Below are 27,226 nucleotides of genomic sequence, written 5' to 3' on the forward strand. Positions count from 1 at the left end.
ACTAAAATGTATTTATTTAACCTGTACAAAAAATTTACATAAGACAATAGAAACACATATTTAATAGGTTTACTTTTCACAATTTTATGGGTAAAAAATTATAAAACTAGTATTCATTATACTAGGGTTGACATGAGGGAATACAGTGAGGACGATAAAAGTTAGATTTCTCAATGTGATGAAAGTAGTTAAAGAAATGGAAAGTGGAAAGGCTAGAATAAAACCTGTATTGTTGCATTGCAGTTGGAAGTATCAGTATAAATTCATGATCTATGTACATGGTGTGTGTGTGTGCACATTTTGTACTTCCTCTTAGCTCTGTTTATACAAAAGGCCTAAAACAATGTTACATGTGTGGCACTAATCATACCTAGCAAACAGTTCTTAATTTCTAAATAAAATTCTTCCTTAAAATAAACCAAGAGAAATAGCCAATTTCAGGGTTGTGACTGGTAAAGTAGAAGAGGAGCTTGGTACTGAATTTTGCACTAGGACATAAGGAAGTGATTAAAGAATTATGGGGATGTGTCAAAAAGACAAGAGTTTTAGTTAGAGGAGGCTTCCACTGGCCAAATTTGGAACAATTTAAGCATCTAAATAAAACCCATTAAAAACCAAATAATAACCTATTAAATGAAGAGTTTATGAAATAATATTGATATAATACGTGGCACAAAAAGAAAATTGTATAGTAAAATGGAAACTAATAAATGTAGTAGGAATGTTTAAGATAGAAAGTTATCCATGAATGCTAACTTTTTCAGTGCAACTTTGATAAGAAAGAGAATATTGAAATATTTACATAATTTTCTCGAGGAAATTACTTATTAATTACATAAGAGAAAAACAGTAACTTTATAGAGAAACTTTGCAGGCATAACCGTAAGTGATTGATCTCAACATCACCAACATTGGGAAATCATGTGCCTTCTGAAATGATGCACTGAGGAGGGCATATTATTTAAGAAGTAATCTGACCCAAATGCATAACCTAAATACAGTCACAAAGTAGTAAAAGTACACAAATTAAGGGGAATTCTAATAAATAAGTACCTTACATTCTTAAAAAATATCAGGACAGAATGATGAAGGCTAAAAAACATACAAATTAAAGGAAACTGAAGAGACATGACAACTAAATGCAGTGCACGATCCTGGGTTAGGTCCTGGCTAGAGAAGTATATATCCAAAGTATAGTATTGGGAAATTTGTATGATCTTAGATAGTAGTCTTGGGCCATTAAATGTTGTTTTTATAATTGTACTCTGGGTATGATCCTTATTCTTAGAAAATACATACTGAATTATTTAGTATAAAGGAGTGTGGCATGTGCAGTTATCAAATTAGTCATAAAATAATGTTTATAGAAACTAGTAAAACAAATATAGCAAAATAATAAAAATAGGCGAAGGCCCTATGGAAATTTCTTGTATTCTTGAAGAGTTTCTATAAGTTCTAAGTTATATCAAAATTTAAAAATCCAGTTTGCATTATCCTAACAAATATAAAAATTATTACAAAAAGTAGGGTAGTACCATAATAATAACCTGATACATGTGTATAGAATTAGATTAGCAGGATCATGGTAGGGATGTGAAAATAAATATGTTACAAACAGCAACATGAATAAATCTTATAATGTTTAGGATAAAAAATTTAAAAAAAAATATATACATCAATACCACTTAAGAATTGAATACACAAAGTATTCAAGTATACACATGAATCAAAGTAGCTATTGTGAAGGTGGGTTATAAAAACAAATTAAACAAACCAGAGTGAGAATCTATGGAAAGAGGTGTGAAAGTGGAGAAAGGAAGGGTAAGGGAAGTAGTATTAAAAATAATGAAAAATATAACAAGGGAATGCATTGCACTTACCACTATTGTCTGTCATGAATCTAAGGGTGTAGTTAACTAAATTATCTTCATATTCTGAGCAGACTTCTAAACAAGGATATATACTTAATGAAATTGAGATTAATTAAAAAAAATAAAATAAGGCCTAGAACATTTATCACAATTCTCCAGTATAGTTTTGTGCTACCTCATTCGCATTAGTATCCCCTTCTCTGGACTATACAAGGAGGATTCTGTTACTTCAATTCGATATATATGTCATACTCACAATGCTGCAAAATTCATATTTAAATGCTACCTAGTGGAACATACTAGCCAGTCTAGCTGATAAACTAAGTCCTTGAACACATTTTGTGTGAATAATATAAAATCTCTACTGAGTAGTTTTTAAAGCAACCAAGGTGTATACAAAAGCGATTTAGTTTTTATTAATTTCCCCTACTACTTTCTTCTACTTCATTTACTTAATAATAGTTAAGCAAATATACTACCTTAACTTTGAAAATCTCATAGGCACATTCAAAAGCAATATGTTTTGGTAGTTTTTTTTTTCTTTTGGTACTTTTAAGTAAGTTTATTCAGGTGACATTGGTTAATAAAATTATATAGGTTTCAAGGATATAATTCAATCACACATCATCTGTGTATTGCATTGTATGTTCACCACCCAATATTAAATGTTCTTCTATCACCAAATATTTGACTCTCTTTACCCTTATCTACCTCTCTCCTTGCCCCCTTCCCACTGGTAACCACTAAACTGTTGTGTCCATGAGTCTCTGTTTGTCTTATTTGTTTATTGCTTTCAGTTTTATGTCTCATATGAGTGAAATCATCTGGTTCTCAACTTTTTCTTTCTGATTTATTTTGCTTAGCATGGTAATCTCGGGATCCATTTATGTTGTCCCAAATGGCAGTGTTTCATCTTTTCTTACAGCCGAGTATTATTCCATTGTATATATGTACCACATCTTTATCCAATCATCTATTGAGGGACACCTCAATTGTTTCCATGTCTTGGTCACCATTAATAATGCTGCAATGAACATTGGAGTGCATGGGGTAGAAATCCAGAAGAATTGCTGGGTCATATGGTAATTATATTCTTAATTTTCTGAGGAACCTCTATACTGGTTTCCATAGTGGCTGTACCAGTTTACTTTCTCACCAGTAGTGTATGAGGGTTTCTTTTGCCCCACAACCTCTCCAATGCATATTACTTGTCTTACTGATAATAGCCATTCTAACAGGTGTGAGGTGGTATGTCATTGTAGTTTTGATTTGAATTTCCCTAATAGCTAGCGAAACTGAGCATCTTTTCATATGTCTGTTGGCTCTTCGTATGTCTTCTTGGGAAAAGTGTTCAGGTCCTCTGCCCACTTTTAAATTGAATTATTAGGTGTTTTGATGAGTTGTATGAGTTCTTTATATATTTTGGATATTAGCTGCTATCAAAGACATTGTTTGCAAAGATCTCCCATTCAGTGTGTTGCCTCTTTGTTTTGTTCATGGTTTTGCTGTGCAGAAGCTTTTCAGTTAGATATAATTCCATTAATTTATTTTTGCTTTTATTTTCCTTGACTTTAAAATCCTCTCTAAAACAAAGGTTCATGAGGTTAGTACCTATGTTTCCTTCTGTGCAGTTTGTTTCAAGTCTTATATTTAGGTCTTTGAACCATTTTGAATTAATTTTTGTGCATGGTGATAAATAGCAGTCTAGTTTAGTTTCATTCTTTTGCATGTGGCTCTCCAATTTTTCTAGCACCATTTATTGAAGAGGCTTTCTTTTCTCCATTGTATGTTTTTGCTACTTTGTTAAAAATTATTTGCTCATGTGTATGTGGATTTATTTCTTGGCTTTAAATTCTGTCCCTTGGTCTGTATGTCTGTTTATCTGCCAGTACTATGTTGTTTTGATTACTGTCACTTTGTACTATCATGTGAAATCAGGCAGAATGATACCTCCAGCCTTGTTCTTTTTTCTTAACATTGCTTTGGTGATTTGGGGTCTTTTGTGCTTCCATACAAATCTGATGATTTTTTTGTTCTGTTTCTTTAAGAAATACCATTGGAAATATTGCAGGAATTTCATTAAATCTGTATTGCTTTAATAAGAGCAATATATAATCAACCTCAGCTAATATCCCACTTAACGGTAAAAAAACTGAAAGCTTTTTTCTAAGATCAGAAGTAAGACAAAGATCTCCACTCTCACCACTCTTATTTAATATAGTATCGGAAGGAAGTTCTAACTAGAGCAGTCAGGCAAGAGAAAGAACTAAAAGGCATCCAAATTGGGAAAGAAGTCAAATTGTCACTTTTTGAAGATGACATGATTCTCTCTATAGAAAACCCTAAACACTCAACTAAAAACTATTAAAAACAATAAACAAATACAGTAAAGTTCCAGGATAAAAAATCAGTGTACAAAAATTCATTGTATTCCTGTATACTAACAATGAAATTTCTGAAAAAGAAATGAAAAAATTTCCTTTTACAGTTGTAACAACAAGAATAAAAATACCTAGGAATAAACTTAACAAAGTATGTGAAGAACCTATACTCTGAAAATTACAAGACATTATTAAAATAAATTGAAGACACAAATAAATGAAAAGATATTTTGTGTTCATGGATTTGAAGCATCTACATCGTTAAAATGACAGTATTACCATTGTTTTAAAATGTGTTTTTTTATTGTTAATATGTTGTTAGTTATTTCAGTGCCACAGAGTAGTATCGAATACATCATTTTAACCACAGTAAAAAACAAACAAAAAACAATGGAAACATGTTCTGCAGGGAACCGTGGTTTTACTGTGCCTGGGTGACAAATGAAGAAGAACAAAGAAATCAGAAACAAATCAGTCACCAGTAATATTGTTTTCCCTTGACTGAGCTTTTGTCAATGTCACAAAAATTGCAGAACATTGGAGACTGGGATCACATAAAACTGTAAGCATTCAGTTTCTCTTTTGTGATTTTTTCCCCACCTCATTTTGTTGTATTTAAATGGACTTTGTTTCAGTTTCCAGCTGCTGGGTATCCTATAGAAGTGAAATTTTGAAACTATGATTTCAAAAGACTTAAACAACTTCAGTGATTATTTAGGCTTAACAGTTCATAGAATAATAAATTGGAGTTTATCGCTGCCAGCATTTCAAATGAGTGAACCTCATTTAGGAGTGAAGAGGTCAGTAATTCAGAATGTTCTATTTCAGTTGAAAAAGAAAAGTAGATAGCAAAGAGAATCCCTGTAGACTCTGTGATCAGGTACAAAGCAGAAGATGAAAATTAAGAAGGCTGCAAATCTAGGAAGCAGTAGCATTTCTAGGAAGAGAGAAATAAAAGGTTGATAGAAAGGATACTGTTTAAAGATATCCAGGAGAAATCATCCTGGAGTTTTGAGTGATGATCCTTTTGTGAACTGTAGAAGGTTGAGTAATATACTTTCATTTGCCATTGTAACCATAATTACTAGCCTATTTGTATTTTGCAATGAGAGAAAAGCAGTTTATTTTTGGTAGTTTTATTCTAAATGTTCTAAGGAAATCAAAGGATTTTTATATCAGTGGTTCTTTCTGTCATAAGCCAGAATAAACGTATTCAATTTCAAGTGCATAAATTAAGCTTTGCTAATTTGATTAGTTTTGGGTTTAGCAAGACAAATTGTGAAAATCATTCCTCAGGAATTGGAAATTAATCAATCCCAACTAATAATATTCATCTATCATGTCTCTCACTGTAGAGGACCATTGAAGATAAAAACAGGAGTTTATCACCTCCTTGGGAACCACTGTAGGCAAAAAAAAAAAAAAAAAGAGGGAGGTGACAGCGACATAGAATTATAAATTGAAGAAACATCAGCCAATGCACTGTGTTTTATGTTTTAAATTACCTTACTAGTTTCAGTTTTTCTGTTCAAAACTTGCATGTAGTCCTAACATTTATTTTATATTCATAAGTTCTATCAAATAAGAATAGTTAACTTTTGGCATTTACATAGCATTTTATCATATATACATTCAAGAGGAACAATAGAGTAATTATTAAAACTGTATGTATTATTTCCATTGCATTGTTTATTTTTAAAGATAGCACTTGCCTTATATTTATAATTACAATTTGTATGGGTGACCTCCACATACATCCTATTTGTCTATTTGAAATAATTACTTATCCTATAGTACACTTTTTATAAGACAAAGCCACATTTTAATTAATCTAAGTCATTCTGGGCATTAGGGAACTGATTTGGGAAAATTTCCCCATGATCACCTTATTCTCTAACTGATTTCTATAGACAAAAAGCTTAGCCATAAATAGTTTTTTTTTTTTTTTTTTTTAATGCCTACAGCACCTGATATTCCTAGGTGGTGTCCCATCCAAGTACTAACCAGGCCCAACCCTGCTGAGCTTCTGAGATCAGACAAGATCAAGCACATTTAGGGTGGCATAGCCATAGACCCAGCAATAAATACTTTAAGCTGAAGAATTATCTGAGTAATGAAAAATGGAGTGAGATAACATTATGACCTAAGCTATAATAACAGTTGATGCAATTTGCTAGGATCTAGGGTATTTGAAAATCAATGACTTTTATTGATTAAAAGTCTTAGTAAATCTATGATTACTTTGCACATAGGTCATAATAGCTTTGGTATAAATATAGGCACAGTAATTGGTTTGTATTTTCATGGATTAACTCCTTTAAAAATATATATATATGTAATATTTTTTGTGTGTCTGATTTATCTCAGAATAATGCCCTCAAGGTCCATACATACTGTTACAAATAGCAGATTTCCTTCTTTCTTATGGCTGAATAATATTTCATTGTGTGTGTGTGTGTGTGTACACAATAATATTTCAACCTTTTATACATTCATTTGTTGACACTTAAGTTGTTTCCATATTTTAGTTATCGTAAATAATACTGCAATTAATTTGGGAGTGCATAGATCTCTTTGTTTTCATTTCCTTTGTATATATACCCAGAAGTATAATTCTGGATCATAAGGTTCAATAAAAAATTTAAATATATAATAAGATGTAAAAATTTTAAAACGTAAAATGATTATTTTAAAAAGTAGAACTATGTAAAGAATTATATGTGTAAATATGTAAAGAATTTATATTACTGTGTTCAGAGAATAACTTCTTTTGTTAAGAAAAGTATAGTTTTCTTCTGAATACAAGAACATATATCCATACAGACATATGTCCACACACAGGTGCATGTGTATATTTGTGTGTATGTGTGTATTGATTTACCTCTCAACTGAGAATACACAAATGAATATATATGTGTATATATGAATATACACAAATATATATATGCATTGTCCATGCACATATTTTTAATACAAATATTTGATTTATTATATATTTTACAGACTTTTGTCTAATTCTAAAATAGTTTTGTGATCTTTATAAATGTGGTATTTGAATATTAGGGATCAATAGCTAATTTAAGAGACAAATAATGAAGTGTTTAACGAGCCTTAATCACTTCTAATTAGCACTAATGAAATTAGAGTTATATATAGAAAAATATTATCTAATAATAAATGTTAAATAATATGAATGAATAAATACTTCATATTTCACATTTTGTAATATAGTGATTACATTTGAACATTTGAGGGCTATGGACATTATAAGGACTAGTATTCGATGGCTTCAGATTGGTTTTAGAAGCCCTGAGAAAAGGCAATGATAGGCTCAGATTACCCAAGTATTAATGCAACATACACTGTGAATGTCAGAACATCTTCACAAGAACATATCAAAAACACCTTGTTACCTGCAGCTGCAAGGTAGACTGTGCTGACCATCAGGCTGAAATTTGATTGTAGTGGTGGCAGAGCTTCAAAGGCACAAAATGCACATCTTTGCAGATGTATGCCAAAGTCAAGACCCTGACAGGGAAATATGAAATTAGGAAATTTGTGTCAATATAACAGAGTACTGAGAATATTAAGCCACCAAACACAACTTCTTCCTCCCTGCTATAAGACAACAGTCCTTTTGTCACCTGGAAACCATGCAGAGACCTCACTTGAGGCAATTGACACAAAACGCTGTATGTCTACCTCTGCACCTTAATTTTCAGTCTTATCTTCATTTTATTTTAAAACAAATAGCCTTAAGTTGCTGCAGAGACCAATATTGGAATAACCATAAACTTAGTGTATTTCTAATAAGGGCTTAAAAGAAACTTTTTCATAAGAAATGTCCTGGTGAGAGCACATGAGGATATTTAAGGTGCTAATCAGACTGAAGCTGACATTAGCAATTGGTTCACTTGGGTATTTCTATTACCGTTGTATGGCCATGAGACTGGTTTACTTTATATTGGTGGAATTGCTAGTATTCTCAAAAAGCTGAGGGTAAGAGGCAGTACTCAGTGGTAAGAGGGAAGACGGTAGTATTTACCAAAAAAGACTTTAGATTGGAATGTCAACCAGGATGTCTTGACCTGCAGACATCTAGGACACAATGTTTCTAGGAGTGAGATGGGCATTAGTCTATAATTCAAGAGACATCAGTCTACTACCTGGTCATAGAAAACTCTATTAAGATAGTCTTTCAATTAATGATGGCTAAATTAATAAAACGATAGTCTATAAAAAAATCAACCATCAATTGATATTAAATTTGAAAGTAGTTAATTGCCTTAATGTATTTTTTATATTTTATGCTGAATTTTGTAGGGATGAGACCAGATATAAAGAGGTACTCCTATAAACTAATATATAATACAATTCTGAAGAATTGGTACATTTTGCAATTTGTTGAAGAGCAGAGGGATTTATTCTATTTCTCTCCTCACAATACCCCAAGGAGTTAGCTGACATCTATAACTATGAACATATGAATCTTCAGTGAATATAACCATTGGCTTTTAAAAGAAAAATAAGTTCTGATAAAGAAATTTATTTGCTTAAAATTTGCAAGTAAAAAAATGAAACATTTCGATACTTGAACTTTGTAAACTTAGAGGAGGATTTTTGCCAATAAAAGGTCTTTTTACTAAATGTATAATGTATCTTAATCAGATTTTCAATTATTCCTCAAAAAATATATAAGGAACAAGGGAAGAAATAAAAGTGTAACCATAATTTTTTGAAAAATTTTCCGGCAAATGGGTGCAATGATGCATATTTTAAATGAAAATTGCATAAGCTTTCCATAAACACTGGTAATTTTCACATTTGAAAACAATTTATATTGGATGGCATGTTAATTTTCCTCATTAATGAGAGGAGTATTTTCTCTAACTTTGTATCTAAAAGAATGATATTTAAAATGCCAAATAATCTAAAAATAGAAAATGTAGATTTCAAACAGAATGTATTATAATATAAATCATCAATCATCAACAAGCTAATGTGGATTTGTTGATGTTTATTTAAAGTAGATACTTTAATTGTTGAAAAAAATATTCTCTATAGGGAGAGATAGAATTTTATGAAATGATGCAGGAAAATCAAAAGTAATTGCATTAATGTTTTTTCCTGAGAGGTATGCCTCTCCAGATTATTCTGGTAGTTTATTATAAACAGGTTTATCACTTGACCCTGTAATTCTGGGCTCTTCCAGTCTATAGGTCTTAGTAACCAATGATGGGATGATTCCACTAAGGCACACAATTATGTTCCCCTTACTTCAAATGTGATATTGCTTCATCGCAGTCGGTGTTCTCTGGATCATTGGAAATGAGATAAAATACATATATATGTGACTATGGAGAAGAAAGAGGTCTGATTTATCCAATGAAGATCTAAATAAAATTCATGATTATGAAATATTTGGAGTACTTCATAGTTTCCCTATAAGAGGCAAAGATTATTAGAAGGCGACTGGTACCTGACATAGGCAAGGCCATCAAAGCTTTTTAAAATTGCTCTTATGTAAAAAGAACTTTATCTCCCTTCACGCTGCAATGTTATGTATGTTTTGTTAGTCCTGAGAACTAGAACAAAAATGAACAGTGCCATAGCCAGTGGTTCTGAACTTGGACAGCAATGTCTTTATGATATTGTCTCTTGAGACTCAGTAGCAAGTTGCAACCTTGCCATCCCCTGGGAATGAATTGTTTGTTAGAAGAAAGTTTGCTTGCTAAATGGAAACATTTTTGGACTAGTATGTATGAAAAGAACATTTGCACAGTGACACAGGGTGAAAAATAGCAGCTTCTTCCTTTGTTTGCTTGTTTTAATTTCCTCTCCATTAGGAAGACTTTTTTTCCTCCACTTCGTGTAAATCTTGAGGAAAGATAATTACAGGACCCTAAACTAAAAATATATGTGTAGGCTAGATAGGGCTAATTGCAATCTGTCACCTGGGAATGTAAATGGTGACCAGAGGCATGCTGAAATGTTATTGAAGAAGCATCATCTAATGTTTGAACCATAAATAGAAGATCCATGATTTCCGGCTACTGAAAGTCCTGAGTTTGCTCTATTCTCTGTGCTTATTTCTGGTTAATTACATACATATTCCTTCATTCCTGTGACCATGTACCCTATAGCCATTGAGTTTTTTTGTTTGTGGAGATGAATATTTCTCTAATTTTTTTCTTATTTCAAAACCACCTCTAATTTTCACAACCAGAAAAAGAAAAATGTTTAGAGGTGTAAAAACCTGGATAAACCTTCAAACTTTTAAATACTTATTCTTATTTCAATGTAGTATAAATTAGAAAAATTATAATTAAGAGAACATAATGTCTATATATTTTAAAGATACTATTTAGAATAAGGATAAGAAAAACAAAATGAGTCATGTTCAAGAAAACTTAGAAAATTATTAAATAGTATACCATTAGGAGAAAAATATAGTTAAAAATTTTACATTTAGAACATTCCTAAGATGCTAAGAAAATAAGCCAAATGTGATAGTAATATAGAAGATGATCATCTGTGCATATTTGTGTACATGTATATGAATACAGAGTCAAGCCCATAGAGAAAAAAAATATTGACTATAGCTACTTTTGGTTTGAATTATGCATAATTTTTATTTGATAATTTTTATACGTAAAATATTTCTAAGTACAAAATTGAAAGCATATTTTCATGTGTCAAAATTGTTATATCAGAAACTATAATTTTATCTTCGAGTTTATGTATCGCATATAGATAGATAATAAATCAATACATACATACATACATACATAACTAGCAGAAACATCAAGCCCCTGGGTCAGAGATCAGAGCTTTATTTACTCATTGCAATACAGGGGAATAATAATATTCTAGCACTGGTCTCTCACATCTAGCATACCACACACAGCAGAATGAGAGCCAGATGGACAGATATACATACATAGTGAGATTGTACTCCAGGGAGAGTGTTTTGAGGGTCTCAGCCTGTTGATAGTTTTATTCTCAGCTAGGATCCCTGAGGCACTCACTTGAACCCATATTGACTCCTAAGGATCCCACACACATTTCCTCAACCACCATCAGGGCCACTGTTGTGGGTGAACTAACCAACACTTGTGGTTCTTATTATGATTGCAGGACATATCTCAGCAAAACTATGAGAAAATTTTGAAGAACAAGATTTCAGGTCCTGGAGGTTACATGACATGTCTGAGGATGATTCAGTGAGGTCAAGAGTTGGGAGAAAGCGAGGGAGCTCAAACCGACGGCTCTGCTTTTATTAGGTCCTGAGATTGGAGTACTTAGACTCTTTAGAGTTCATTCTTCATTGGTAATTAGGGTACAGGAAGGAAAAAGTGTTATAAGTTACTCAGGGATCTTTAAAAGGGGAAATTCATGGGGGAAGGCAGCCTGGTTCTGTATCTTATTTTACTAGTAGCTGTGTCATACATTACAATCAAAAAGTACAATGTCAGTTAAATTACAGAGAAGATTTCCAAAATATGAATAAGCAAGTTTATATAGGATTGGGACAGTGGTTCTCCACTTCCTGCTAAGACAGGGAAAACTTTGCTCCCAAATAGAAAAAAATTCTATTTAGAGGAAGGGAAGGATTCTGGCTTCTTACACATGGGAATATAAATATTCCTAGAGGTAGGATAAGACAAGTATTATACATATATTAGTATAATATCTTTTAACATAATGAATCAACGTTGATACATTATTAAAGTCCATAATTAATTTATATTTCCTCAGTTCTTCCCTAATAGCCTTTTCCTTTCAAATCTAAACCAAGATAACGCATTGCATTATTTGTCATGTTGTCTTAGAATATTCTTAGTTTTGACGGTTTCTCAAGAATTCCTCGTTTTTGATGACCTTGACAGTTTGAGGAGGACACGCTAGATATTTTGTAGACTGTTCCTTGATTTATTGAATTTTTTCTTGGTATTAGTTTGAAGTAATTTGTTTTGGGGAGAAAGATCAGAGAGGTAAAGTGCTATTTTAATCACATCATACCAAGGATACATACTAATTAATATGCCTTATCAATATTCATGTTGACCTAGATTATCTGGGTTGGGATAGTGTTCGTAAGTTTTATTCACTGTAAATTTACTTTTTTCTTTTCATATTGTACTCTTTCCAATAAAGTCCCATACAGAGCCTACACTTAAGTGGGAAATCATGTTTCACCTCCTTAAGGGACAAATATCTACATAAGTTACTTGAAATTCTTCTGCATGAGATACTTCTCTATGTAGTTATTTATTTATATTACAGCTATTTATTCTTTGGATTATAATCCAACACTATTTTGTTGCTCAAATCTTCCATCTTAGGCCATTGGGAGCTCTTTTATTCGATTCCTGTGTCTTCTTGTCACAAGCTCTTAATTATGTGTTACTTCTAAGTACTTCTTTATAGCATTACAAAGTTCTCCAAGATCATCTTGTGTAGTACCTGTCCCAATCCTAGAATCAGGCATTTTTCCAGGATCCCTGTTTTCTTTCATTGGAGAATGGTATTAGAATTTAAAATCTTGGTACTAGGCATGCTTACTGCTACTTAGGTGGTGGTGTTTTTAGACTCTCTCAGATGACAAAGCAAGGAACTATATGTGTGTATACAAATTCCGTGTGCATACATATTTCTGTATCTATCTGTATTTACATTAAACTAAATATGAGTTCATGTTGATGTCTCTAACTCTAATCCGTTAACACCTGGATAATTCTAGCCTTCTCTTCTTGTCTCTACACTTCTACCACTGCAGTAATAAACCTGGCTCCCATCTATGAACTTATTTAATTGTTCAATTGTGAATTTCTGGGCTGTTAACCTATGCACTGTGGGAAACAACCAAATCAAATCCATTGAAACAGAAAGTAGTTTACAGTTCCCCAGGCTGTGAGTGGAAAAGGACATTGAGTGCAAATGGCCACAAGAGATTATCTCAGGGTAATGAAAATATTCTAGAATTAGATTGTAATGATGATTACAGCTCCAATTTTACTAAAAAAAAAATCATTGTACACTTAAACTGGACAGATTTTATAGTTTGTAATTTATATCTCAAGACAGCTGTTAAAAACACTGATATAGAATGTGAGGGGACAAATAATGAAAATCCACATGTAATAATAATCTCTATACCTGACAGAATGATAGTTACATAGTATGAAATCACTATGTATTCTGAGAACTCATATATTAAAATATCAAGATACATATCACTGCCACCTTTTCAGTTGAAGATGAAATACATAAGAATTTATAAACTTCAGTTCCCCTATGTATGACACTCAGCAGAAGTAGCCTTTGGAGTTACATAGAACTACATTGAACGTCATGTTGATATGTCTAGTAGTGACCTCTCTGTGAGTTGGTTTCTTTATCTACAAACTGAGGATACTAATGCTTTCCCCATATTACAATTTATAATCAAAATATATGAGAATTAAATAAAAAAGATGTTAACACAAACCCTGGAAGATAGGAGAAAGTACTCAAATATGTAGATTCATGAACAAATTCCTAGCAGGTTGTGTTGGTTTTGTAGGGCTTCCATAACAAATTACCACAAAATGGGTAGCTTAAAAAAAACAGATAATTAAAACAGAAATTCTCTCACAGTTATGGAACCTAAAAGCTTAAAACCATGCTTGCTCTCTGAAAATTCTCGGAGAGGATTCTTCATGCATCTTTATAACATCTCATGTTTTTCAGCCATCCCTAGTGTTCTTATGCTTATAGCCACATCCCCGTATCCCTGCCTCTGTTGTCGTATAGCCTTCCTACCACTGTGTCTTCACATTGTCCTCCCTCTGTGTATCTCTATGTGCCATTTTCTTTCATTAAAAGGATGTCAGTCATTAGATTAGGACCCACCCTAATCACATATAACCTCATCTTGATTAAAGCTGCAAATAACTGATTCTAAAGTAGGTCACATTCACAAGTGCTGGGTGGTTAGGACTAGAACATATTTTTTGTAGCAAGGCACAATTCAAGCTATAATACAGGTTAACGAAATCAATTATGCAGAACCTGACTTGATAAAAAAAATACTAATGCTAAAACTAGTTTCCATAAAAGGTTTTATTGTATTCAAATAATATCCTATAGAACTCCTTTGAAATGAGTTCTCTTATTAAATTTTAAAATACATTTGAGTTATTAAGATTTGATTTATACCCATGTATATGTATATTTCCTTAGGACTCATTTTTTTTGGCATTCAACATTAGGACTTTCAAAAGTCTTTATATAAAACTTAATGCTTCCAGAATATTATTTAAATGATTTACAATTATACAATATCAATTTCCTGAAAAACATTTGAAAATCAGGATTTAAAACAATTTAAATATGTTTAATTAGCAAAATGAAATGTAGGAGAATTCAAAAAATGTTCATTTGTATATGCCTTTAAGGAATATTTTAATGCTAGCTGGAAAATAGATTGATTACAAATACATGTGTAAGAGACAGTATAATTAATTTCATAGTCAGGAATGAACATTTTTCCATTTGTGGTTTTTTTAATTTCAATGAAATTTCTTTTGGGCTTCTAACATAGTTTATATTTGACTAATGAAAATTACAGTCATGGGAAAATTACATTCCACATTAAACAAAGAAAAATATTGGGTTTCTTTTTGAGATATAAGATAAGTAATTAAATTATTCATAAGCATCTTGCTACAAATTTGGCATTTTTACACACTTTCGGAATAATTGTATTAAGATCCACCTAAAGAGATAAGCACATTTTCAAATCGACTGACTTACTGAAAGCTGGACAATTAAAAAGTAGAAATTTAAAAAATTTCAAATCATGATGGTGTTAGAACCATACCTTATTGAGTTAAAATTAGTTTAAAAATGTTAACACATTTCCTTATTTAATTTTTGAGTCCCAAATGAAGAGTACATAAAGCATTTGTGAACTATTTAATCCATATCTACTCAGGGTCATCAAAATAACAACTGAAGAAACAGCTGACAATTTAGGAAGAGTTTAAACTTCTCACATTTGTCAGTTGCAGTATATACCTCAATTTTTGCAGCAATTGCTTTAAATCTGATACACACAAATTGTATCACTGTTGTGTTCTCAGTAACATTCTCAAATCTGTTATATGTCACATAATAAACTGATACATTTTGTAATAAAATGCATTAATGACAGACAATGACAAGTGACCATTGGCCTTAGAACTCCAATTTAAGAGATAGCCTCACCACAGAGTTAGACAAACATCTATGTGCACACACACATATGCATACGTGCGTATGTACACGTACGCACGTGCACACACACACACACACAGGACTGAGTTCAGTGTGGAAGATGAGTTCATTTAAAATAGACAGCTCTATTTTGCTACAGATATAGAGAGCTTTTAGTGATAATTTCAACAGATTGCCCCTAAATATTCCTGTTTTCATACATCTTTTATATAAAAACTAGAACTGTTATTGATTCATTAATCATTTTGGCAGAATTTTCCATAAGTGATGATTTTATTCCAAGAACATTAGATCTTGGTGAATTCCTACATAAAAATGTAGGTCATTTAGTTACATATAGTTTCTTGGAGACCTCATGGAACTCTGCACAGATCTCTCTATGCAGGATGATTTCTACTTTATATGTTGCTAAATTTTTGTTAACGATTGTAATGTAAATTGTTTTAAATTTAATAAAGTCAATTTTTCAATGCAATATTATTAAAAAATAAAAACCAAAGCAGAATAGAACACAGAAACAAACTCACACAAATATGGGCACTTGATTGGAAGAGTGGACTGAAAACAACCTTTTCAATGAATGTTGCTGGGTAATTTGGATTATCATAAAAAGAAATAAAAATAAGCCTAATCTCCTGTGTTGCATTATATTAGTTCAGTCACTGCTTTGGAACTGTCTCCTCCAGTTGAACATATGTATATTTTTGACTAACACTTTCATTACTAGATATATATCCAACAGAAACACACATGCACATAGGGAGTAAAGGGCATGTATCAGAATGTTCATAGCTACATGATTCGTAATAACCCCACAATGGAAATGAAATAACCCCAAATGTCCATCATTGTTAAATAAGTAATGAACTTGAAATTATATGTAACAATTAAAATGAACAAATAGCTTTATCTAAGAATATAAAGTACCAACACATATTTTTAAATTAAAAAAGTTAGAAAAATAACACAACCTATGTGATTCTGTTTATATAAATATTAAAATCAAACTTTAAAAAACAAGACAGTAGTACTTTTGAGAATGAGGGAAAGTAGAGATTTCTTTAGGGTTTGAGAGGGGCTTTGTGAATACTGGAAATATGCTTGGGTCGGGGTCATATTTATTGTCATTGATGACGGCTCAACTTGTAATAATATATGAAGTTGTTATTTTACTGTACATTTTATGTATTGTGTTAATATAAAAAAGTTTAAGCACATACAATATGTCAGTAAAATTTAGCTACCCTAGATAGAATTAAAAAATGTTAATAGTTTTTGTTTTTAATCAAACTGATTTTTTTCATCATATGTTGCTTTGCCTATACTTAAGGTTAAATTTAAAATAAAATTTATATAATATAAAATGTTTTATTATATGTCATATCTCAGATAAAATTAATAACTTGACAAAAATATAAACTCTTCCATTATACAGTATACAGTACATCATAATAATGATATGCATACAAAATAAACACTTCATACATATCCAAGTAAAGACATGTAGAGCATACACTACAGCTGGAAGATCTGAGTATTTTATTTGACTCAGAAGACCGTGAACACACAACCGAAGAAAGTTTTATAGTCATGAGAAGTAAATCTACAAACTACAAATATGTGCAGTAAAATAATTCCATAGAAATTGCAATTCAAATTGCAGGAATTCAGTTACATATTTTCAGATGTGCATATAAATCTTAGAGATAAATGGTCTTTATTTCTTGTTAGGTTAATGCATTTTTTCACTTAATGAAAAAAATCTAAATTATTAAACTTATTTGATTTACTCAGATTTTATAAAGTATTTGCTTTAGTTTTATAGAATCGTTATATTTGTCAGAACATATAAAAGTCATATAGTCTAATTCTCATTTTACAGATTGTTTTTAAATATTAAAATGTTTTTACATGTTAAAAACATTTAAAGTTAGAGGAAAGAGGCATGATAGCAAGAGATAACTTGTATTTGTAGGAAGAAAACAAAAATAACATTTCTCTTTGAATGCAAATCTTCCTTAAATGATATTACACACACGAATAAAATTCAGAAATCACTAGCAAATTCTAGCTAAATATATTTGTGAAATCTTCCTTTTACAGCATTCTCCTAAGTTTAACAATAAACATTAATAGTTTTAATGGATCATACAAGAGATATTTTTGAATACGAAAGAGTTATAAAAATTCATTTTTAAAAAATAAAAAAATAATTAACTCAGGTATTCCCAAGGTTATTTGGCCACAGAACACACTCCCACCACCTGCATAACGCTTACCAAAGATAGGTTGAGGATTACTTCTTGTAGGTTTTGATTGACTGAGCAGAGATGCAAATGGTAGGAAATTTTTAACTAATCGCCTCAGGTTTTTCCACCCTGCTTCAAGGAGAATAGATAAGAAAAGAGTGGTCAAAAAATATCCAGAGACAAAAATTTGCCTCTATATCTAACAAGTCAAATTTGCACATCTACAAATAAATTTTCCACCTGCAAATTACAATCCCTTAGAATATTGCCTACTTCAGGATTCCAGCATTAAAATCTTCCTACATTTCCCTATTTTTTTTTTCTTTTAGTTTGCCCTCATTATCCAAGTAATGTTTAAATTTTGGACCGCTCTGCTATATTTCTAAAAAGCAAAGGCTTTCCTTGAGAGATTTCTTCCATGGGAGGGATATGTGACTACTTTGTAAAATTAAAACTACTGAACAAATGTATGCATCCATTATTACACTCTCCATTCAACAATTTATTACTGAGTACCTAACCTATGTATATGCGCTTAGTTACAAAGAGAAATTTAAGAAAAAAATGATTCCTGTCCTCAAAGAACTCAAACATGAAAGAGGATGTTTATATGTAAAATAATAGTATTTATTTTGAAATATTGTAGAATACAATAAAATAAGTGTTATAGGAAAACAATTTAAAATATCAAAGAATAAATGCATAAGTGGAAAGAAAAGTAGGTCAAAGAACATTCACAGAAAAATTATTTTATTTCGCTCCCCCTGCTTTTTTATGAGTCTTAATGTAGTAACATGAGTCTGAGAGGAGAATGAGACAATATTTTGCATTCAGGCACCACAAATTTTTATCAATACACAAAGGTATAAAAGAACAGGCCTTGTTCAGAGAAATATTATTTTTGATATACTTTTGTTTATATAAGGAAAATAATTCCACCACTGACATCAATATTTTTTATTCCCTTGAAAAATATAGAATTGGACAAAGACTTGTCAGAATTTGGTTTGAAAAGAAGAAAACGAAGAGTGAAATGAGGACGTAGAAAGGCACTAAAGAAAAATTTCACCTAGTTTCATTTATTAAAGATGATTTTCTTAGACAATTATTTTGAAGTCCTCTGATCACTAGGTTAGAAATAAAAAGATTTGCTAGATTAAGATAAGTTTCTATTTGTATATGCGAGTATTTATTTCTAAAGAAAATAAAAGTGTGTTTAAGATAATTTTAAATAAGAAAATTTTCAGAGAATATGGAGAAGATATTTCCACTAGTCCTTTTTTTATTTTTATTAGGGTAAGAACACTTAATGAGATTTATCTTCTTGACAAATTTTTAACTATACAATACACTATTGTTGATGATATGAACAATATTGTTCAGCATATTTCTAGCCCATATTCATCTTGCATAATTGAAAATTTATACCCTTTGCTTAACAATTCCCCATTTCTCCTTCTTCCCATACCCAGCAACCAGAAGAGCACAACTATTTTAGATACCTCATATAAGTGAAATCATTCAGTATTTGTCCTGTGACTGGCTGATTATATTTAGTATAATGACCTAAAGGATTTTTTTAACCGAAATAATAATATTCCATTGTGTGTATTTACAAATCTATTTATCCATCTGTTCATCCTTATCTGTTTTCACATCTTGACTAAATAGTGCTGTAAAAGCATGGTAATGCTACCATCTCTTCAAGATCCCGAATTCAGTTCTTTTGGATAAATACTCAGACATAGGCCTTATGTGTCATATGATAGTTATTTTTAAGTTTTTGAGAAACTGATGCTCTTTTGCATAGCTTCTGCACCATTTTACATTTTCTCATCCTCATCAAACTTATTTTATCTCCTGTTTTGTTTTGATAATGGTCATCCTAACAGTGTGAGATGATGTCTACTTGTGGTTTTTATTTGCATTTGACATTGCACATCTTATCATATATCTATTAACCATTTGTATACTTTCCTCAGAAGAATGTTTATCCAAGTCCTTAGTCCATTTTGTAATCATGTTATTAGTGTTTTGCTATTGAGTTGAATGAGTTTCTTATATATTTTGAAAAGTAACCCTTTATCAGATATATGGGTTATGAATATTTCCTCTCATTCCACGGGTTACTTTTTCAGTATGTTATTTGTTTTCTTTACTATATAGAAGCTAAAAGTGTGATGTAGTTCCACTTGTTTATTTTTGCTTTTATTGTCTGTGCTTTTGGTATCGTATTCATGAAATTATTGTCAAGACCAGTGTCATAAAGATTTTTCCAGTATTTTCTTCTAGGATCTTTACAATTTCAGATCTTGCATTTAAACCTTTAATCCATTTTGCATTTTTTTTTATGTATAGTGTAAGATAAAGGTCCAATTTTATTATTTTGCATATTTTCCTAGCACCATTTGTCGAAGAGATGGACCTTTCTATTGTGTGTAGTCATTGCATTCTTGTCAAAGATCAGTTGATGATACATGCATAAACTTTTTTCTGGGCTATCTATTTTGTTCTATTGGTTGTATGTCTATCTTTATGCCAGTATCATACTTTTCAATTACTATAGCTTTTAATATATTTTGAAACTAGGCATGGTGATATATTTAACTTTATTTTTCTTTCCCAGGATGATATTGGCTATTCAGGATCCTTTATAGTTCCATTTGAATTTTCTTTTTCTATTCTGCAAAAATTAACATAGAGATTTTGATAGAGATTGCATTGAATCTGTAGATTGCTTTGGGTAGTATGTATATTTTTGCAATTTTAAGTCTATTAATCCTTGGACCTGGAAGCCATTTCATTTGTGTCTTAAAATTTCTTTCATTAATATTTTGTAGTTTTTAGTGCATAACTCTTTCAACTACTTAAGTTTATTCCTAAATATTTTATTCTTTTTGATATTATAAATGATTTTTTTCATAATTTCCTTTTTCACGTAGTTTATTTTCAGTGTATAAAAATGCAACTGATATTTTTATATTGATTTTGTATCATGCAACTTTACTTCATTTATGAGTTTATATATAAAATTATGTCATCTACAAAAAAGACAATTTTAGTTCTTCCTTTATGATTTATTTTATTTTTTTACCTATTGCTCTGGTTAGGACTTCAGTCTATTTGGAATAAGAGTGGCTAAAATGAGCATCCTTGCCTTGTTTCTGATCAGAGAAGTAAAAACACTACAAGAAAACAAAAGTACAAGCCATTATCCTTGATGAATATAGATACAAAAATTTGCAACAAAATGGTTGCAACCTTAATTAAACAGCACATTAAAAGGATCATATACCATGACCAAGTGGGATTTACCCCTGAGATGCTGGAATGGTTCATCATAAAATCAGTTAATGTGATGTGCCACATTAACAAGGGAAGAATAAAAAACACATCATCATCCCAACGGATACAAAAAAGGTGTTTGATAAAATTCAGTACACTTTCATGACTAAAACTCTCAATAAACAAAGAATAGAGGGAAATTATCTCAACATAATATAAGCCATATATGAAAAACCCAGAGCTAACAACATACTCATGGGTGAAACACTCATCTTTTCCCTTAAAAATAAGTTTGAGTTTAAAATATATATTCATATATTCTTTTTCAGTTTTTAATCTTTATTTTGCCTAACTCTTTTTTTAATTATATATAATAGCACTTTTTATGAAAGAGAATACTTGAGCATATTTTAAATAAAATTATAGTTAATTATGTAATCATGTCTCTCATTTTCAAGGAATCTAAGGTGTTATTTTATGTGAAATAAATTACTAATTATTATGGCATTATTCTAAGTAGAGTATATATTTGAAAATAATTATATTTTATGTTTGAAACTCTAAGAATGAGGAAATAAAACTATTATTCAAGAAATCAGTCTATCCATTGAACTAGAGAAAATGTTTTACTTAAAATTTACTAAAACAAGCAAAAACAATTAAAACAAGGAATTACTTAGATATCAACTATTTAAAAATATTTTACATAAAGTAATGTATTTTATTCTTTGACAATCTTTGATAATTTTAAATTCCCTATTAAATTTTAAAAATCTGGATGTTGAATTATTAACATGTTTAAGCTTTGTCTTTAATCCATTTTGAGTTAATTTTTGTGTATGGCTACACTAGGACATAAAAAAAACTCAATAATTCAAAATGCTTCACTTATAGTCTATGATCTGAGAATTAACAATATGCTTTACATGGAGTTATAGCAAATCTATATTTTTCAAATTATGAAGTTTATATTATGTACACTGACTCATATTTATATTGAAACAATAGTACCAAAATTCAATAAGTTACATAACACAATACAATATTTATCACTTAATCTTCATAAAATCCAGGAAGTAGTGTTAGTTGAGTAAATTTACAAAAGAGAAAGTTTGAAATCACAGAATTTAAATATCCAAGATTAAACAGCTAGTATGTAGTCAAACAAAATTAATTTCAGGTATTTTATCTCAAAATTCTATTTTTTCCTTACTATAGTAAATTTCAAAAGCCATGATTTAGAATCAGAGGAAACTGCACAAAATCAACAAATTTGTTTAAGATCCTTATCAACAAGAAAGGAGAAACTAATTTTATACACAAAAACAGAACAGCCTATTTAGTCTAATTGGCATTGTGAAGCTTCTCCAGCTTAAGCATCATGGGTAATAAACAGTCTAGCCCAAAGGAAGGATGGAGAAGAATCGTTGTAAAAGTGTTACATAACTTGCATACTTGGAGTGCTAATGGAGCACTTTTTCCAAAAATTTAGTTTGCTTTCTTATACACTACTGGTCCAGAAGGCTTTTTCTTCCACCATGTATAAGATTTCTGCTGCAGTAATCAACTTGTGCCTCTGTTTCCCAGGAAAACAATCTCGATGTGGTAGTTTGATCAGCCAGAGATAAGAAAATAGTGCACTCAGAGAACACCCTCAGTAAATAGTTATATGGGAGGAAATCGATAAAAAATTCTATTAAAAAAATCACTTCAGAGTATCAAACAAACACACAAACAGTACAAACAAACAACAAACAGAAGGTCTACATATAATTTTAAAACTATATTTCCAACTGAAGGGAAGACAGTTATACCTCAAAGTTGAGATGAATGACATTTCATAAAACAGAAAATAAATATGTTGAAGTTATAAAAGACTTGAAGAATAAAGGTAAGAGATGATTAGTATTTAAATACTAGAAGTTCAAGAGAAAAAATAAATAATGGAAATAAATGCTCCTGAGATTTAAGTAAAAAAAAAAAAAATGAGTTTCCAAATGAAAGGGCCACTTATTTTCCAGGCAGGTTTGAGACTGAAACAAAATAACAAGAACAATAATCACAGCAATAATAATAATTTTTATAGAATATACTTTTATAAAGCTTTACTATATGCTAGGCACTGCTGTAAGCATTTTCCACATACTATATTAACTCATTTATCACTCAGTGACCCTGTAAGTTAGGTACTATATTAGAGTTGAGAAATAGACACAGCAAGTAACTTGGTCAAGTGGCCAAATCAGAGGCTTTGTTCTTAAAATTATACTGACTCTTGAAGGACTACTGTGTAGATCTTTGAATATATCGTAAAGCTAAGATTAAAGAGAACATCTTGCAAACTTTGAGATCTCCCAAGGAAGAACAATCACATGGACATCACATTCTTAACTATAGATCTGTTAAGTTAGAAAGCAAAATATTAGATATCATCCATGCCTTACAGCTTAAAACACCAATTGAGGATATACAAGAATAAAGAGAGATAATCTGAGGCAAATGGTCAAGAAAAGTCTAATTGATTAAAATAAAACAGCACAAAGTATGTGTGTAATCAAAGAAGAAGAAAAAGTAAATACTTATGAATAACAAAATTTGTTACATATATTTTAATTTACATTTAAATATATAAAGATAAGTGTTAGGTTAAGGTTCTTAAGACTAAAGAGACAATTCCATAAAACCTTTAAATAAGGCTTGAGAAATAATGTCAAAGCATTTTTAAGATTTCAAAGTATGGGGAGAGAAAGGAACTGAAACATTTCTCTTGAAGGGTGAAAGGATAGGTAGAGAAAGAATAAATTCTTTTTGTGGAATAGGCATCATGTCTGGGTAAGGTGAATAAACTGATCATGATGTTGTTTTAAGAAATCCTGGTTGTGAATCACAAAAAAATTACAAATGGCTTTAAAACTTAGCATTTATTTTCCTCTTTAACAATGTGTTATGACATCCAAGAAATTAAAACATAATAGCTAATGTACAAATATATATTTGCTGGGGATTGTGGTGGTAGAGAATAAGTAGCAGTTTCATCAGATATTAGACTATTACATTCTATTTTAAATTGTATATGTTGGTATGATTACCAATAATGGATTTAATGGAACAGAATTAAAAATCTACAAATAGATCTTGCTATATTTGAAAATTTAACATTTACTAGAGCCAAAAGAATGGATTATTTAATAGTTTTGTTAATTCAACTATTTATTTATAAATACAATATTGAAAAATAAAAAAATTCTGGATGTATTCAATACTCGAAATAATCAAATAAAGAATTCAACACAAAGTTCTTATACATGGTAAGGAGGATTAAGCATTGAGTTTCAGAGACAAAAATTGAGGTGGACCATTAGGAGGCCCTCACCTCTTTTCACCCTACCTAGGAATATATACAACCGATAGTGACTCACAGGGTTAGAGATTTCTTTTAAACCATAAACTAGGTGCTGCTAAAATCATATCTTTGGTTACTTGTCTAAACATAGGAAATTGAGAACTGAATTAAAGTTAGTAAGTATTCTCTTTTATCTTGCCTCTCCAAGGATATTTGCAAAGAGGCAAGGAGTTACTTTTTATTGAGTTGTTTATTCTTGAGAGAACTGCTTTAGAGTAGTGTTTAATTTTTATGGTTAAAATAGGTTTATCTTGCTCCGAAGACAATTTAGCAATCCGAGGAAACAAAATATTTTTTATTACCTGGTCTTGCCAAATGCATAATGTTTTCTCTAATTTATTTGCATATTTTCCAAAATTTATGTGTTTAAATGAGCATTTCAACCCTCTACCCACAAATCAAATATCAGGAATGTTATTTAAAACTCCATGCAATTCAGTAATGTGTTTAAAAAACATCTTCTGTCTGAAAATGGATTGAAAATTAGAAATTCACACTAAATTCTCATTTGTTTAAATAATTGGCAAAAAGGTATATGAAAATAAATAGAACCAGAAATTGGAATCTTTCTTTTTTAAAATAATGTTCATTAAACATAGGCTATGAATGCTTTCAAAATTCGGGCATCTGATAAATACATTAGAAGCTATGTTTTAAAAGTTCAACTCCAGCTGACCTGGCCATTTTCAATGCCTTCTACTCAATTATATAAAATGTAGCTTATCTTAGAGACAAAGATTTCTCCCAACACTGTCCTGGAATAAGAATCATATTAGAGAATAAAGATATCATGTTATAAAGAGAAAGCAATAAATAAAATTTTAGGTAATTGCAGAATTTTAAGTACCAAAAAGAATGTTCAAGTTACATTTCTCTTTATAAAAAAAAAAAAATTTAATTTTCCGATATAAAGTACCGACATTTCTTCCCTTATAAATATGCATGAAATAGTCATTATTTTTATTTAGAGAGGGGAAAATACAGAAGTCAGCATCATGTCTGACTCATCTCCCCTCATCTCTCTGCGTCACTCTCCTTGGCCTCAGCATTCCAACTTAGGCAAGCCACAGTCTCAGTTCTTCTTGTGTTATCACCTAAAGTAAACTATGATTGATGGGCAAAAAGAACACCCTGTTCTGAAAGTAAAAATTTCTAGAAGTTAGAATTTAGTAGAGAACAACTTAAAAACAAACAAAGGCAAAATGAAAGATCATTAGGCTAAGAGATGTTAATGTTTCCATTTCTTTTTATCATATACTGGTATATTGTAGGCATTCATTCTTAGTGTCCTATCTCCAGGTTTGCCTATTCTTTTTATGGTTTTTTTTACCTTTTTCTTATTTCCTTTTTTATTCAGAGGTTATACAAATTGTTTCTCAATGTGTATTCTTGATCTTATTTTCAGGTATGGTTTTCCTGATATTCTGTCTATTCTATATATAGAGGCCTTTCACACTGAGAATTTAAAAGGTGTCTGACCTGTCTCTATTTTAGTTAGAAAACCTCTTTAACCACTTCCTTAAAACTTTTACCATCATAGAACGTTCTCTTTATTATCGGATAAGAGCCTTAATTTTCTTTTCCTATTCTTTATTCAGTCATTTCAATTCAGACAATCTTTCTGAGTTTATTTTTCTTTTACCATGTTTAAACATTAAAATGGAAATTAAACATATCTGCCTTGCTGCATGGATACAATATATTCATTTGACATTAATTACATTTTGTATGTCAACAAACACATATTATGCTCAGTGTGTTTCTTTGAGCTGTCTTCTTTAAAATAGTAATCATAAAATGATGCTCTTTAAATGAAGCACAGTCATTTTAAGTATACAATGTATGGAGAAAAACAAAAGAGAGAGTCACTTGTCTATTGACTACTTCCTGTGGAAAGAGATAGATGTTTGTTCTGGTTTTTTAAGTACTCCTATTTTCAGTTTGTATTCCCAGTGGTAGGGATGGTATGAGCATGCTCATCGCTAATTACCAAATAAATTACATTAAACAAAAATTACTGAGTGCTTTATATGTGAATGAGAGAAAATAATATGATGGGATTTATTTAGATAGGAGGTATTTGCTTCATTCTTACTCTGACTAGGTCAGATCACATTATGGGGTTATCATAAAAGCACCTACGTGAGGTTTTTGTAATTGGAAAATTCAGCATTATAAAGATGTGAACACTTTCTCAAACTCATCTACAGATTTAATTCAATCCTAGTAAAAATTGTATAGCAAAAACAGCAAAAGATGCGGGGGGGGGGGGTTTGGTAGAAATTGATAAGCTGGTTTGAAATTTGATATGGATAGCAAAGATGAAAATAGCAGGCAAGAAAATCTCAAAGAAGAATCAAGTAGGTATATTTATGTAAACAGCTATCAAGATTATAATAAAACTATAACAATTAAGACAGTATAGTATTGATGAATAGATATATAAACAGACAAATGAGGTGTAATTGAAACAAATGTAAAGATATAGAGCCCTAATTTCTGAAAAAGCTCAATCCAATGGAAGAGTTTTTTTTATTTATTTATCAGGGTCTATTTGGATAAGAATATATATTAAAAAAAAAAAAAAGAATATTGAGCCCTAAACCATACTATACCAAAAAAAAAAAAAAAAAGTAACTTAATATTGATTGTAGATCTAGAGATGAAAGCCAAAATACTCACAATAGCCATTATCAGTTCTCCCCACTCCTTACACCCTCTCAGGACAGTGTAATGATAGTCAGATAATTATGTCTGTGCATCAAATAATTTGGGGAG

General features: G+C 30.6%; 1 long non-coding RNA gene and 1 pseudogene across 1 annotated transcript in view; both read right to left on the minus strand.

Moving 5' to 3' along the window:
• The window catches only part of LOC107497065, a 58,250-nt gene extending 40,393 nt beyond the window's left edge, over positions 1–17,857 (minus strand). The window contains exons 1-2 of the long non-coding RNA XR_001593710.2: positions 17,791–17,857; positions 7,666–7,780 (exon numbers count right to left, since the gene is read on the minus strand). This is a non-coding gene — a long non-coding RNA (uncharacterized LOC107497065). The remainder of the gene's footprint in view (positions 1–7,665; positions 7,781–17,790) is intronic.
• LOC118602536 lies at positions 6,208–6,326 on the minus strand (annotated as a pseudogene).
• Positions 17,858–27,226: the final 9,369 nt, after the last annotated feature.

This window comes from Rousettus aegyptiacus, unplaced genomic scaffold, assembly GCF_014176215.1.
Source record: "Rousettus aegyptiacus isolate mRouAeg1 unplaced genomic scaffold, mRouAeg1.p scaffold_m13_p_4, whole genome shotgun sequence".
NCBI classification, from domain to species: domain Eukaryota; kingdom Metazoa; phylum Chordata; class Mammalia; order Chiroptera; family Pteropodidae; genus Rousettus; species Rousettus aegyptiacus.